We start from the raw sequence: 15765 nt of genomic DNA, 5'->3' as shown, positions 1-15765 counted from the left end.
TATGGTATATAATTGTAATTAATATATGATATATATAGTTAATATATATATAGTATATAATTATATATAGTATATATAGTATACAATTATATATAGGCATTTGTCTATAAAATATACTGAAAAACCAAAGAGATTATGGTGTCATAAAATAACAGAAAAAAAATATCCAATGTGATATTATGTGACCTAAAAAATCTTCAGGGGGTAAAATCTACAGATTTTAATATTCACATATATTTAGACTTACCAATCTTCCAAAGATTAATGGAAGTGGAAGATATGAAATACTATTAGAAACTTTGGTGTCTTTGAGCATGCCTCCTTAATTCTAATAGTGGGCAATAATACAATGCATGTGTGATTTTAGAAATATTTGGAACATATGCTGAACACATCTAAAAAGTCCCTGGAACCAAGAGTCAGAAACTTAAGTCCCCATGGACTCTAAGTTCTCATGTTCTCATGTTCTAAGTAGAAGGTAATGTCCCATGGGGATAAGAGCCCCATGTCTGAAAGACAGATATTGTACCAGAAGATTTAAGCCTGTAGTGAACATTATTTTTATGAATGAAAAATTGAAAATCAAGCTAGAGATAATTACATAGACTTCACCTACAATACCATGAAGAAATTTCTGGGTTTCTTAATTAATTTTAAAAAATTTTAAAAATAAAATAAGCATATTAGAAAACAGAATTAGTATGAATTGGTGAAGAAATAGACATTTTCAATAAAATATAACTGTAAGTAACTTGAAAATTACTATTAACATATTCAATTTGGGAGGGAATCTTGTCTACTACTAAGATAAAAAAATCTTCAGTCCAAATTTTATGCATCAGTATCTTTCTCCATGGCTACCATGAAATGGATATTCATTCAAAAGATGCTTCTTTTCTTTCCTTTCCTTTCCTTTCCTTTCCTTTCCTTTCCTTTCCTTTCCTTTCCTTTCTTTTCCTTTCCTTTCTTTTCCTTTCCTTTCCTTCCTTCCTTTTCTTCTGTTTATATTACATTTTATTATAGTTCTTTGAAATACAACCAGGGGTGATTTTGTTCCCTAGAGGACATTAAGCAATGTCTGGAGACAATTTTGAATGATATATCTGGTCAGGAACTACTGTCACCTACTGGAAGCCAGGAATGCTCCTAAGCATGTGTCTGATCCACAATGTAGTAGTGCCATGGTTAGAAAACTCTGCTTTAAAGAAAGCAATGTGTGAAACTATCTAATTGCTTGTAAGAGATAGGCAGAATTGATTCAAAACCCTTATTAGAAGATTGTAAAGGAACATTTGGTTCATCAAAACTTCTTTCCTTGAATTAGACAGAGTATTTCATATCAACACTGCTTGATTTCTTCAACTGTTCCTGAATCTGTTCTGCTGTAGATATAGCATTTCAAAAGAAGGTTAAATGTAGGATGATGTAAATGTAGTAGAAATGGAGAACACATTGGCAAATTTCCTAATTCTAGAATGACAAAACAGTCTGATTGCCCTGATGAGACATTAATTGAAATGGATTTGGTAGAAAAATAAGATAATCTATTGATATGAATATGGTAATATGAATAATTTGGAATTCACAGCAATAATTTGAGTGCTGTGGCATTTATGCTGAAAGTTTTCCATTAGAATGTGAATCTAAAATTTTAAATGACTTATAATGTAGTAGGGACTCATGACTACATGACACAGATGAACTATTCTAAGGAGTCTTTTTAGGGATTCCAAATAAAATTAGACTCAGCAGGATCAAAGCTAGAGATTTGATTAGAAATATAAATAGCCCAACACAAACTCTTTTGATTTTAAGTAGTTGCATAGTATTAAACATCCATGAAACACTTCAACTTAGTTATACTCACGGTACATAAAAGAGATCCCAGTATTAATATGCTTCAGTCATTCAAGGAGAGAATTCAAAACATAGATATGAACAGTCATTCCTTATCTCTGTCATCTCTTATTTTAAAGGGCGAAACATTAAGCTGATATTTAATATTTTGTTTGAAACCTACATTGCTGCAATTTGAATATTAAGATTACTTTTGCCACTTGTTACTTTTTCCGCAGTTCTTAGCACAGTGCCTGGCACATAGTGGGTGCTCAATAAATCTTTAAATAAATGAAAATAATCATACTCATTCTGTATGAGGATTGTAAAGACTTCTTATCTGCAACTGATTGTCTATTTTCCACTTAAAATATTTAGACATATTTTTTTATTTCATTCACATAACCTTAGCAGTGATTAACGGTGTGTGTGGTTTCCTCCTTGCCTTATTGTAGGACAAAGCCAACATCTTATTGCCTGCTTGGCTCATTTATTTCATATTGTTCTTAGTAGGTACAGAAGGTATGCCAGACTATAATAAACAGATACCAAACATTCTGTTTCAGAGTTAAAGGCACATTATGAAGTCATTTATTTTATACAGTTTTTAGATGGTTTGGCATGTTTCTAACACTCATGAGTATGAGTACAAGTAGAATAATTCTGTATCAAAAGGGGGCTCATTGTTATAGACAATGCCAGAGTATTTCAAGTATTATTTCAACCATAATACTTCATTGTATGGTTCATGGGACCGAATAGCCAAATGAAAAGTTAAAACTACCCTAGAACCTTGTGAAGACAACATGAGTGACTATACTTTGGCCTCACTGGCTGCTCTAGAAAGGAAGACAGGAGAAAAAAATATTATGATTGCTTTCATCTCTTTTACTATACACACACACACACACACACACACACACACACGATAAATGAGAAAGAGATAAACTGGTTGATACAGTGTCATAAGAAGAAGGTTTATAATTTTTCTTGTTATTATCTCCTCAAGTGTGAGAGAGAAAATACCTTGAAACACCATTCCTTTCCTTACTTCCCAAATTTAGGACAGAACTGTGACCCTTAGAACTTCATTTAAGGAATATAATAATATTTTCCTTCCAGATTATAAAACTCACTGATATGCATTTCTAATACCCTAGTTGAAAGGGAAAAATAGACAGCTGAGGATCATTACAATTGGGAGTTTGGAACATTCCAATGGCATGGCACCCACTAGATACTGTGCAACTCACAGAGGCCCAATAAGAAGACAAGAAATTAACTTTGTATGTCATGATACAGCAAAGGAGAGATGGTTCACAATATTACAACATCAGAGTTAAGAATGAGTTGGCACAATTTAGCAAACAGCCAACAGTGGCATAAAAGATCTACATCAGCAATGTTCTATTATTGCTAAGGTTGGGGTCTGTGAAATTTTTGGGGACTACAGGCACTAGGTGAGATGGAATTGTTCACTTTAAGTGCATTGGGCATTATTCCCCTTTTCATCTTGTCCTACAATATAGAATCTATCGTATGTGTGGAGTGAAAAGAGCAGGGGATTTCTTTGTAATCCAGTACCTAAGAGGAAACTGAAATCAATGCTGATAGGAAAGATCATTGGGTGATTATATTTATATATGCACTATCCCCACACCCCAATGCTAAGCAAACCATCTTCTACACCACTTATGTTACCAAAGGTCTTATACGTGTTTTGACACTTTGAAACTATGGCATAAAACTACATTAACATACACCTATAACATACACATATGATACTAAAATTAGCTAAAATCTGTAGCTAAAAATGCCTTAACAGTCCTATTATCTTCTGGAATATGGATGTGTAAATGAAAATAGATTCAAAGATCTCAATAATAAACGAGAGTTGAAAAGTTGAGAGGTAGCTGCTCTCTTAAAGTCATCCACAATGACTTGAAATTTGCAAGCAGCTACTTAGAAGAAATTTTTCTGTACCAAAAAAAAAAAAAATTAAACTAAAGAAGAGAGGTATGAAAGGAGAGAAACCTCTTTTGAACTGGACTGGGCTTTGGGCCAGTAAGAGGGCAGTTTAAGGGAGTTTTTAAGTAAGAGACCCAGGCAAAGAGAAACAACCCTTATTAAGAGTGTCAGATGGCTTTAAGGAGTGCAGTTGTGACCTTGAACTGTAGCAGATACACCTGGGAAGAATGCCAGAGTGGACTTTGTTTCATCAGTGGCCAATGCAGCAAAAGGATGGTGTTAACTTCAACCGAGGTTGGATACAAAGGTGAACTCAGTAAGTAAAACTTGAAACCCCTGATCAGCCTTTGTAGTAGAGTCAAGCTGAAAACTGTAACATGATCATGCATTTTTAAGTGTTTTGTACCTCCCAATGTAGCAGAAGTAGGTTTGCTCTCTAACCTAAGTGTTTTGACAGAAACCCTGCTAAGGTAAGATTAAATAAAATAGAGAAAGGCCCTCGTCCGCTGTAAGACCCCTACTTTTAGATGAGAGACACAGGCTCCTGGGCAGTGGACAAGGACTAGGGCTGGAGTAACAGCAACCTTATCTTATTGTTCCTCAGGTTTCAGGCACTGTGTTAAGTGTATTACATGGATTATCTTATTTAATCATGACTCTAGAAGTGGGAGAGAGCCAAAGCATAAGAGACTGTTAAAAACTGAGAACAAACTGAGGGTTGATGGGGGGTGGGAGGGAGGGCAGGGTGGGTGATGGGTATTGAGGAGGGCACCTTTTGGGATGAGCACTGGGTGTTGTATGGAAACCAATTTGACAGTAAATTTCATATATTAAAAAATAAAAAAAAAATAAAAATAAATAAATAAATAAAACTCAACATTTTCAAAAAATAAATAAAATAAAATAAAATAATCATGAGTCTAGAGAAAGTTGTATTTCCATTTGATGTATGAAGGAAATGAGGCTTAAAACAATGAAGTATTAGATAAAAATCTCTAAAATTGTTTTAAAGTTTATCTATTTTGAGAAAGACAGTGAAAAAGCGAGAGGGGCAGAGAGGGGGAAAGGGATAGATACCCAAGCAGGCTCCACACTGGCAGCTGACAGCCCGATGGGGGACTTGAACCCATGACCTGAGATCATGACCTGAGCCTAAACCAAGAGTCAAACACTTAACTGACGGAGCTACCCACACTCCCCTTAAATATTTTTAATTACAGAAACAGGATTAAAGACAAGACCCATCTGTTTCCAGAGTCAGTCTTCTTAAGTTCTATACTACATTGTACATCGGTAACTCATGCAGTTTGTGGGTCAGTCAGGTTTGCTTTGGTACAGAAACTACCAAGAGGCTAGATGTACACCATGGTGAAAACATTTGGTCTCTTTGTGCAGTGAGACTCCCCACTGGATCCACAAGCTCTAAATGTAGAGAATTTATAGAATAAAAATAAGTCTGAAATAAATATGACATTAGACTTAAAAGGAAAAGAAACAAGCTAAAATTACTAACAAAGCAATGCAGTGTAGTATTTATAATTTGGTTTTTAAACTTCTTGTTAGTACTATGCATGTGAAAATATATGAAGTGTAGAACATTACGTTGGAAATGAAACGTTTAGCAACAGACTTCACACCATTCCCTCCTTTTACTGGGTGACATCCCTTATAAAGAAAGATAGCTGGTAACCCCATCAAATCTCCATGTAAACATGCTGAAGTCAGACCTCCTAGTGTGCTGTACCCAGGTCTTGATTTATAAAGATGACTGAGTGACCATGCACATAGTTCGATGCTACTGCAAGAAAAGTTGTGTGTGTATGTGTGGGTGTTTAAACGTTTATTTATTTTCAGAGAGCATGAGCAGAGTGAGGGGCAGAGAGAGAGGGGGTGACAGAGAATCCTTAGCAGGCTCCATGCTGTCAGGCGTGATCCCACGAACCATGAGATCATGACCCGAGTGGAAATCAAGGGTCTGACACTCAACTGACTGAGCCACCCAGGTGCTCCTATTGATAGAAAAGTTTAGTGCTACTTCCGGTTCCCAGAGAAACAGTGGCATGGCTCACCACACAAAGTCAACAGAGGAACACATCAGGTTTTAGTCAGGAAGCAAAAGCAGGAGTGAGGGGAGCACAAACACCTGGATTTTTATGAATATTTCTACAGGAGAGGCAAAGCAAGGCAGGGTAAAAAGTTTGGGGTTGGGTAGTTTGAATAATTTTAGCTGGCTGTCAGCTATGGGGGTGGTACCCCTCCCTAGGTGCCTGCTATCTGGCCCTGAGATGATTAAGGCAGAAGGATATTGCCTCCTGGAGTATATAAACCAGACGGAGGAGGTATGAATCTCAATTGGTTAGTTTGCAAATCAAAGGTATTCTCCATCTGAGTTCCTTACTATCTCTAAGAAAAGACTAATCCAGAGGGGACAGTCTTTCCCCAGCCAGGAAATTTTTTTAAGATGGCAAAACATCATAATATGCAGAAAATAAACAAATATATATATATATATATAGATATATATAGATATATATATATATATACACACAATATAGTGGGCCAATTAACCAATGGTATTTTGGTATTTTCTGGCAGAAGAGTCCTTATCTAAGACATGCTTTTAGCAGGATATATGTGATCTGTCTACAATTGCCTGTGTAGGGGCCAGCAAACTGTGACCTGGGAGCTCAGAATGTTTCTACCTTTTTTAAATGTTGTAAAAAAAGAATATAAAGATTAACAGAGGCTATATGTGACCCACAAAGCCTAAAATATTTACTGTCTGGCCCTTTCTAGAAAAAAAAAATTGCCAGCCCCTGACTTACTCTAAACAAACAACAAATCTATAAATTTATGGGTAAAAATAAATTTGCTAGAAACACATGTTAGAAAGCAAAACTTCTGATACATTAGGAAGTAGAAAACACTTAAAATGCATAAAATGCATGATCAGGTTACATTTTTCAACTTGACTCACACAGTGATTAAGGGTCTCAAGTTTTACTTATTGAATTTACCTATGGCTTTATGTGGAAAATGCCACCTAAGCAATATACCTATCAGAATATAAATGAAGATAATTCATGACCCAAACAATTCCCTTTTGTACAACTGATGTGATCAGAACTGTAGCTTAGATATGTTTTATGGTGATCGGGGCCCAGAGAATGCCCTAATGTGACAAGAAAGGGCCTGGGAGCTGCATTTGTGGTCTTATGCCTCCCTCTGTTTTTATCAGTATTCACAGTTTGTTTTATTCATGATATTGTTGGTAAAGTTGACTGGGTAAGATCTTTGATTTTCTAAACCTCTAATGATCCCTTTGGTATTAACTCATACACAGTTAATGTTCAATAATTTCCATATATGGAAATGTAATGGTGTGATGTTTTTATAGAGACACTAATGAGTGAGAAAGGAAAACAGCAAACCTGAATGCTTAGGATTATGTTATGGACTGAATGTGAAACACTCAAATTAGGTAGAAGCTGTAAACCCAATTATGATAGTATTTGGAGGTAGCACAGTATTTAGGTTGAGAGGGGGTCATGATAATGAGGCTTCCATAATGGCACTCTGATCTTGGACTTGCAGACTCTAGAACTGTGTGTATGAGTTAATAAATTTCTGGTGTTTAAGCCACTCAGTGAATATAACATTTTGTTATGGTGGTCCAAACTGACTAAGATAGGTTTCATCCTGCATACTTTTTATGGGGCAAGGAAAAGCTACTGCTAAGACAACTATGCCAGTGCTAAGGCAGGGGTCTTGCGTGATGATAATGTCGACTAGAATTGCATCAGCCAGTGAACACCGAACAAAAGATGGATGTTGTCCACATTGTACTAAATGGTATGATTTTTCCTCCGACTTCAACTGGTAGGAGAAACTGGTTAGTTTCTCAGTGTGTGATGTCAGTCTAAGATGTGGAGAGCCATCAGCTTTAGGTATCAGAGAATGAGTCATGGTAGTTCCTTTGCGAAGACCATGATGCCAATGATTGTTGATTCTTGAAAAAAATAAATGGTGTTAAGTAACTATCAAGTATGTTACTCTGCTTATGATTTTCCTGAAGCAATACGAAAGGATTCTTAATATTGACTGGTATATCCTGTGTTATATTTAATCATTTTCTATAAAAGTAATCTTAAAAGTTTCTTTGTCTCATTGTTAATTAATGTTTTACTTTAGCCCTCAATTAATCAATTTCTTTTCTGAAGATGTTGATGAAGTTATCACCATACATTATTCTATCCACTTACTTGAAATTGCTTCTCAACTTCATAAATGATTGGATTCATTCAAACATCAGCTATCTTCCTTTTACCAAAATTCTTTAAATTGTTCATTTTTGGGTTTTTTTCATTATTTTTTTTTTAAATATAATGATGCAAAAATGAGTATTTAAGCCTCGGCAGTATTCTATCTCTTTCAGATCCATACTGTAATAATACATAATCTGAACAATGTAATCCATAAATATGTGACTTGGAAACCTGATATTAGACGCTGGAAATGTGCAAAGTCGAAGTGGTAATTTTCAACCAAATAGGGAAAGAAGTTACCTGTATCATTAAGTGCAAATCATTCCTTAGGGGCCAGAAGCATTGTATATGACCAGTTACTTTGCAATCAGCAATCATTTCTTTTCTAGGGTGCCAACTGCCCTCCAGAATAAGACACTGGTGGCACTGATGTAGATGTATAACTGCTGTCATCAAAGTGTTTTGTTTTGCTTTCTTTTGGTGTTGTTTTGTTTTATTGGACCACCAGAGCAGAAATACACATGTTTGGAATGGCAACATCATTTGTTTCCTTTCCTTTTCTTTATTTAGGCATTTAATCTTGGTGCACATGCAGTAATATTTGAGTAGGATGGTATAATTTTATAGCAAAATATACACGCTTTTCTAAAATTCATTTTGCATGTTGTTTTCTTTTTCTTTAGGTAAAATTTGAGGTATTGTTAAAGCTATACTACATAATTGTTTATTTGTACCACAGTTCAGTTCCAAGTGTTCAGATGATTAAATGCATTGTCCCTTGAGGAACAGAAAAGCTCAAACACTCTTGTGCTGCTTCATTAGGCTCCTAACCAAATGGGGAAGGAAAAATAATTTGAACCAAACCATAAAAGGTTACCTTATTAAAACTACCCAACTCAAGTTAAGACAAATGAATATAATATAAAAAAATAATTATCTGCAGCATTTTTCATCATTGAATATGGTTAGAATTGTAAAGCCTGCTCATTAAAATAATGTGGATTCTCCTTGGATACTTTTTTATATTTTCCTATGTGGTTCTAGATTTAATTTAAGTTTTTAGTTGTTGTTGTTGTTGTTGTTGTTGTTGTTGTTGTTTTATCTATTTAAAGTTCAGTAGACAGAGTCATATTTTCACATTTTCAATACACATTTACTGAAAACTTCTGTAAGCCAGGAAATTAGGCCTGATAATAATATCAAAAGCTGATGTTAATGAAGCATTTAATATTTTCTAAGCTCTTTTGAAATATTTTACAGGTACTAACTCATTCACTTGTTCCAACAGGGAGAAGTAAATGCTATTGTAACCACATTTTAACAATAAAGAAACTGATTATCAAAGAAATTAAATTATTTGTTCAAGGGCACAGTGAGAAACTAGCACAGACGAGGCTCAAACCCATGCACGTTAGAACTTTGCTCTTAAGCAGTGAACACATTTATTAAGGCATGACTCCAAAATAACACATTACCGAAAATATATAGTGCCTTGGGGTCTCAGAAGAAACAATCGGCTTTGGTAGAGAGGCTTCCAGAAAGGTAATAATTGAGTGGGATGAATGACAAGGAATTTTCCATAGAAAGAAAGAAACTAAGATATTCAAGACAGGAAAATACCACACCAGATGCAAGGCCATGCGACAAAAATGGGCAAGGATAAAAAAGATGGAAGACTGTGTGAGAAGAGTGATGTGTGGCTGACACTGAGAGTGTGTGTAGGAGAAAGCTGGAAAATCACTTATCACTTGTGTGATGACATAGTTGTGATAATCTGCAAAAGGTATTTCTCATCTGCACATTTTTGAAAAAAAAATTAATGTTTATTTATTTTTGAGACAGAGCGTGAGCCAGGGAGGGGGCAGAGACAGTGAGGGAGACACAGAATCTGAAACAGGCTCCAGGCTCCAAGCTGCCAGCACAGAGCCCCATGTGGGTCTTGAACTTGGGAATGGCAAGATCACGACCTGAGTCTAAGTCAGACGCCTAACCAACGGAGCCACGCAGGTGCCCCTCATCTACCGATTTTTTAAAAACATTTTTTAATGTTTATTTATGTTGAGAGAGAGAGAGAGTAATCAGGGGAGTCCCAGAGAGAGAAGGGAGAGAGGATCTGAAGCAGGCTCTGCTCTGACAGTGGAGAGCCCTAGGAGGGGCTCAAACTGGAAAATCAGGAGATCATGACCTGAACCCATGACTGAACCACCCAGGTGTCCCTCATCCACCCAAGTTTAAGTGCCCTAAAGGCAGGGAGTGTTTTGAATCATTTATTTCTATCAGCTATCTCAGCGCCTCCTGCTTCTTAATAAATATATGATAAACGAATAAATACATGAATAAATGAATGAATGGATCAGTCAATCAATGAATCAATGGTGTAGATATGGCTTGGTGGATAAATTGAAGTTCGATTCTTTAATCCAAGAAGATTCTTTGTGTATTTGTGAAGGAAAGTCACAAATTTGCATCTTTTTGTTTGCTTCTTAGAACCATAACTCTGGGAGTCATTTCAAAGGAATCTTTAAAGTAGTCCTTGATGGAGATAAATGATAATTTATGCATAAGTATATGTTTCCAAAGCACTTTTGTTGCTGAGTAATTCATGAAAACTCTATTTCTTCCACTGTCAAATGAGGGCATGAGGTCATCAGGCCATCCTACCCAGCAAGTGTTATGGCACATATTAGAACCTGGGAACATCGTCTTACTCTGTTGATATTTATTTATTTTTACTTTTATTACTTTTTTTAGTATTTATTCATTTTTGAGAGGTGGAGAAAGAGTATGAGTGGGCGAGGGGCAGAGGAATAGAGAGACACAGAATCCGAAGCCGCTCCAGGCTCTGAGCTGTCAGCACAGAGCCCCACGTGGGGCTCAAACCCACAAACCATGAGATCATGACCTGAGTCGAAGTTGGATGCTTAACTAACTGAGCCATCCAGGTGCCCTGTTACCGTGCTGATATTTATACGTAATAGGCAAAACTTGTATCTCAAGGCTTCCAAGGCTAGAGCCTAGGATGCACAGAGAATTGAAGCAGAGGGCATTTATGATAAAAACCATAAAAGCAGGATGCCCAGATGGCTCAGTAGGTTAAGTGTTTGACTCTTGATTTTGGCTCAGGTCATCATGATTCATGAGACCAAGCCCCATGCCTGGCTCTACACTGACGGTGTAGAACCCGCTTGGGATTCTCTCTCTCTCTCTCTTTCTCTGCCCCTCCCCTACTCATGTTCTCTTTCAAAGTAAACAAATAAACATAAACATAAACACACACACACATGCACACACACAAAAGTAACTTCAGAGTAATTATACCTGGCTTATTCCCAGGTTGGGATAAAGGAGAAGATAACTTTTGAACTTTGGATTCAAAAACTTTCCCAAGGAAAGTATCATTAAATTATTTGAAAAGAGAATTTATATTCTGGGCCATAAGGCCTCCTTAGTGCAACAATTTCCTGATATAATTTGTAAAAATCCATTTTGTCCAGCTGGCAAACTAACTCCATCCCTACTCCCAATATTTTTTTTTTCTTTTTAATAATAGCTAAGGAAACAAGGGCTTCTAGAAGGTAAGAGAGGAACTATGGTGGGAGATGAATTCCAAATGGCTCCAGCTAAGTGAGTTCTAAGATCATGATTTTTACAATTTTTACGATTTAAGCCTGAATTGTTTGCCAAAAAGAAATCTTTCTTTTAAAATAACATGTAAATTAGTTAATTCTTCCCTCCTAAATATGTATAAAAGTGAATAAAATTGGTAATGATACTAATTCTAGAAGAGTAATTTATACTGTATAGACTACCTGCTCTTATAGTCACAGACAGCCTGTAAATAGGCAGGTCCTGTGTTCCTTTTCTCAGTGTATGAAAGATTCAACTTGCAGGGAGCAGCAAGTTTTAAGTAATGCACCCCAAATCACAAAATCACAATGCATTTCAGAACTAAATACCAATTTTAACGTGAATGTCTTTCAAAGGACTAGAATGTCTTTTTTGTTCTGTGAACTCTGACTTTGGCTTCTCATCATTGCATATTTTAAATGTGGGTGTTCTCCTGGAGTTATGATATATGTTCAGAGGGTGAAACCTTTGGCACTGATCACAGAACCAGCAGCTGGAGTTCTTCTGGCTTGATTCGTCTCAACAGCTGCTCGCAGAATGATTGAAGCCAGATTCCTTCCCTCTCCACTTTTCTCTTCTTGGGAACTGTTGATGTCATGTTATCTTTTCTGCAAAAGCTGTGATGCATCCTTCCATAAATAATGCACTTATGGTAGGGCTTCAGCTTGACTTTTCCTTAAACTTTTTCGTTTCTTCTCCTTCCCCAGTGACACCTAGTGGTGTTTTATTATGTACCCATTTTATTTTCCAAGAAGCTATCTTCCCCTTGGCGACAGAGACCATTTATTGCCTCCTAGCTCCCACTCATTTGTCATTAGTGTATTTAGAACACCATTAGTTTCTTACTTGAAATGGATTAAAATGATTTTTGCCCTTATTTTCTCCTTTTTTTAAAATGTTTTTTTAATGTTTATTTATTTTTTGAGAGAGAGAGAGAGAGACAGAGACAGAGTGTGAGCGGGGGAGGGGCAAAGAGAGAGAGGGAGACACAGAATCCGAAGCAGGCTCCAGGCTCCGAGCTGTCAGCACAGAGCCCGATGCGGCGCTTGAACTCACAAGCTGTGAGATCATGACCTGAGCCGAAGTCAGCCGCTTAACTGACTGAGCCACCCAGGCGCCCCTATTTTCTCCTTTTATAAACTAGTACTAATAAAGTGCTCAGGCCATATTTTCTCCACAACCTCTCATCATATATTTTGAACAACAGACCAAACAAATTTATAGAGACCGTTGCACAAATAGCAAATGAGGTATGTCATGCTGGTGGGATGGAGAAGCTTCTATGAGTGTTCAGATGAATTGAAGATAATGTGGGCCTGGAGTGGGCGAGGAAGACATGGAAACATAGCGTCGTAGATCAGTTTTAAGACAAATTATGGTTGTGCTGCTCATCTAGAGCATGGTGGGGTGGATAAACTTTAAAGATCTGCTTGGGTTGTGATCCCAGGTTGTTGGGATAGAGCCCTACTTCAGGCTCCACACTCAGCATGGAGCTTGCTTGGGGGTTTCTCTCTCTCCCTCTGTCCCTCCCCTGCTCTCTCTCTCTCTCTCTCTCTCTCTCTCTCTCTCTCTCTCATTCTCTAAAACAACATTTTAAAACGAATTTTAAAAAATTAAGACAAAAGATTATTAAAAAGCAGCATACAATGAATGGGATATATGTCCCCAAAATGCTTCTCCTTGAGGAATGATTTGTAATAGTTAACTTCTGGTCGTCATTTACTGTTTGCAAGATATTGTGCCAACTCATTCACATACATTTTCTCACGGATGCTTATTTTGCAAATGAAGGAAAGCAGGTATAGTGAGGCACAGTACACAGACGTACATACTTGATCCTTGCAGAAATGTATCCTACCTTCCCTTTTGATCCCAGGAATAACATACTTTGAAGAAAGTAGTGCCTGGAATATTATAAGCCAAACAACAGCAGATCTTTATTATTTTCAGTTTTGTTCCTGCTCACCTGAAAAAAATAGCAGTTGTCACCTGCGTTAGACAGAGGGGGAAAAAATGGAGATCGGCAAACACGTTCTTACTAGCATTTATCAAGGTCAGTGAAGAAGAGCTTTGTCCTGATGCTAGAAGACTTGACCTAGATTTGTGAATGAGACTATCCCTATTTTTTTTTGCTTGTTTATATTTTATTTTTTTTTTAATTTTTAATCTTTATTTTTTGAGAGAGAGAGACAGCGTGTGAGCAGGTTGTGGGGGAGGAGCAGAGAGAGAGGGAGACACAGAATCTGAAACAGGCTCCAGGCTCTGAGCTGTCAGCACAGAGCCCGATGTGGGGCTCGAACTCACAAACTGCGAGATCATGACCCGAGCCCAGTTGCACACAACCGACTGAGCTATCCAGGCACCCCTGTTTGTTTATATTTTAAAACCTATAAACACTCTGCTTAATAGGTTGGTCACTTTTGTAAATTTATTTTTAAATTTTACTCATAAATGCAGCCATGCATTTATTTTCATGCCATATGTTAAATTTAGATTTTAATGGTAAATACAGTCATATTTCCTTTCTGGTTACTGTTTATTAATTTTTGAAACACAGTGAGCAAGCCAGGGAGGGGCAGAGAGAGAGGGAGACGGAAGAGAGGGAGACAGAAGATCCAACAGAAGATCTGTGCTGAGAGCAGAGAGCCCAATGTGGGGCTCAAACTCATCAGCCGAGAGATCATGAAGTGGAACGCCTAACCGACTGAGCCACCCAGGCGCCCCAAATATAGTCATATTTCTAACTGTTTTTTTGGCATCTAAGATTTAGTTTCTTCGAGACCTTGAAATTATTTGGGTCTGCAAGCTAACGACATGTTTACAGAGGGCTATGAAAACACCATTTGGGTTTGTTTTTTGTTTTTGTTTGTTTGTTTGGTTTTGTTTTTTATACGTTTTGACTACTGGGATCACAAAGGCACTGTTTCTTAAACTTCTCTTAGCTATTTGAGACGTTAAATATTTCACATATATGACAATTATGTACCCCAGCAATGAATTCTAAAAGTGTCATTACTAGTACTCAGTACTTTTGATTTTAAACTACAATAGAAAACCTCTCTATATATTCTTAATTGTTAACTACATATATCACAACTTTTTAAACTTAACCTAAGTTAGGTTGAACATCTGTTCATCTTACTTGTTTTAAAAATAAACATTTTCATGAATTAACTTATTTCTGAAATTCTTCTGGTTGTATTGACATCAACATAATTATTACAATTAAGAAGAGATTTTTTGTTACTTATCAAATGCATTCTTTGAAAATCTCTAATATGCTATTATAATGGACTGTATATGGTTATTTATTGATACAATAATGTTGTGTAACCAACAGCCACAAACCTGTATACTTAAAGCAATAAGCTCTTTTAAACTTATTCTGTGAAGCTCACACAGGTATGGGTTGGCAGGAGAATCATTTGGTGTCAGAGGGACTAGAGATACCCATGTGTACATCTCAAGTAGCAGTCATTCATCTAATGAAACCGTTATGGGGGGGCGCCTGGGTGGCTCAGTCGGTTAAGCGTCCGACTTCAGCTCAGGTCATGATCTCGCGGTCCGTTAGTTCGAGCCCCGCGTCTGGCTCTGTGCTAACAGCTCAGAGCCTGGAGCCTGTTACAGATTCTGTGTCTCCCTCTCTCTCTGCCCCTCCCCTATTCACGCTCTGCCTCTCTCTGTCTCAAAATAAATAAACGTTAAAAAAAAATTAAAAAGAAAGAAACCGTTAGGTGTTTTTGTTTGTTTGTTTTCTTGGTCAGACTCTCTAACTTGTTTGTGCTTTCAACGAAGATATCTCAGCTCTTCCCCAGGTTGTTCCCCATTCTTTAGCAGACTAGCTCTCATTTACTTGTTCTCAAAGTGAAGTCAGAGAAGTGAGAAAAATCACGTAAGATCTCTGGAAGTCTCGTTTGGAAATAGAATATTGTCACTTCTTCAATACTCTATTGACCATAGCAAATCACAAAACCAGTCCAGCTTTAAAGATTCAGAAAAGAAAATCCAAGTTTTTCAAAACTATGTTATGTTTTCAAGGGAATAGTTACAGGGAAAGATGTAGAATATG

Source organism: Panthera tigris, chromosome B1 (assembly GCF_018350195.1).
Source record: "Panthera tigris isolate Pti1 chromosome B1, P.tigris_Pti1_mat1.1, whole genome shotgun sequence".
NCBI classification, from domain to species: Eukaryota; Metazoa; Chordata; class Mammalia; order Carnivora; family Felidae; genus Panthera; species Panthera tigris.
This window is presented reverse-complemented; position numbering follows the sequence as displayed.